Source organism: Dipodomys merriami, unplaced genomic scaffold, assembly GCF_024711535.1.
Source record: "Dipodomys merriami isolate MVZ:Mamm:240054 unplaced genomic scaffold, mDipMer1.0.p SCAF_7, whole genome shotgun sequence".
Taxonomy (NCBI): domain Eukaryota; kingdom Metazoa; phylum Chordata; class Mammalia; order Rodentia; family Heteromyidae; genus Dipodomys; species Dipodomys merriami.
Genome location: NW_027206290.1, coordinates 68,464,505 through 68,466,324, shown reverse-complemented (window position 1 = coordinate 68,466,324; position 1,820 = coordinate 68,464,505).

The following is a 1,820-nucleotide window of genomic DNA, read 5'->3' as shown; positions in this document are numbered from 1 at the left end:
AAGTGGTAGAGTGCTAGCCTTGAGCTGAAGAGCTGAGGGACAGCACCCAGGCCCAGAGTTCAGGCCCCATGACTGGACCCCCCCCAAAAAATGGGCCTCAAACTGGACACCTGTGGCTCACCCCTTTAAGCCTGCTACTCATGAGACTGAGATCTGATGGCTGAAGCCTGGCTTGAAGCCAGCCAGGTCAGGAAAGTCCATAAGATTCTTATTTCAATTAACCACCAAAAAAAATCAAAAGTGGAGCTGTGTCTTAAATGGCAGAGCACTAGCTTTGAGCAGAAAAAGCCAAGTGACAGAGCCCTGAGCTTATCCCTAGTGTTGGTGTGTAAGCATATGTGTATGTATGTGTGTGCACACGTGCGTGCATGCACACGCACACACACATACACACTTCCTCAGTCGTGGCTCCTTCACCTCTTCTTCTCTCTTATCTTAATTAACCAACAGAAAGCTGCAAGTGGGACTGTGTCTTTAAGTGGCAGAGCACTAGCCTTGAGTGGAAAAGGAGAGTGAAGGTGCAAGACCCTGAGTTCAAGCCCTAATATAAGCCCACCTAAAATTAGTTTATGATGCAGCCATCCTTCTAGGACCCCCAGAGCATGAGAAGAAGGGTCTCAAAGAGATACTTTACATGGATGTCTATCGCAGCATCATTCACCATAGCCAAAGAGGGAGAAAGACACCTGCCCATTGATGCCTGGATAAATCAGCAGACTGTCATGTGCTACAGGCAGTGAGAAACCACTCTTCCTAAAAAGGAACTTTGTCACATGCTACACCGTTGAACATGGACTTTGAGGATGATGTGATCCATGAAACAAGCAAGTCACAGAAGGTCAAATGCTATAGAGTTCCCCTTACATGGCATACCTGCAATAGTCTGAATTATAGAAGGTGAAGAGGTTGAAAGAGGAGGGAAGTGGGGGATTATTGTTTAATGGGTTCAGAGTTTCAGTTTTGCAGGCTGGGAGCATGGCTCAAGTGATAGAGCATTCATCTAGAATACCCTGAGGCCCAGGGTTTGATCCTCAATACTGGAAACAATAAATGTCTTCACAGTGCAGTTTTGAAAGATGAAGAGTTGGAGGGTGTGATGTATACCATGCCATTGAACTGTCCACTTAAAAATGATTAAGATGGTCAATTTTCTGTTACAAATACTTTAATGCATTTTTTGTGCCAGGACTGGGAAGTGAACTCAGGGCTTTGGCGTTGCTAGTTAGCTTATTTGCTCAAGGCTGGTGCTCTACCCCTTGAGACAAACCTGTACTATTGGCATTTTTTTAATGGTTAATAGAGATAAGAGTTTTAGGAATTTCCTGCCTGGCTGGCTTCAAACCATAATCCTCAGCCCTCAGCCTCCTGAGTACCTAGGATTATAGGTGTGAGCCATTGTCAAATGGCTTCAACTGATTTTTTAAAGTAATAATATTACATTAAATGTGTATTTCAAAAGTTCTCTGCTCTTGGTGTCAAGTATGCTGGGAACTCTTAGCTACCTCTTAGCCACTTGGTATAAATAAAGATTAGTATTAATCACAGAGGGCCTCCTGGAGGAGGTGAGATGGTTGTGCTTAGGTTAAGCCAAAAGAGGAGATTCCCATAGCGAATCATCCTGCCATAGTGCCTATATGGGCCCTAGCCTTAGCTCATGTTTTCACAGTTTCCAAGGAGACAGGGAGTTTGGAATACCCGCATTGCTGTCACTTGGCAACAAGCAACTGGTGGCTGCAGCCACCGGCCGAGTCCTTTCCACTCCCGGGGCCCTCAGCTCTGGCATGGGCTCTGATCTGGTCAGGTAGAGGGGGCCAGCCAGG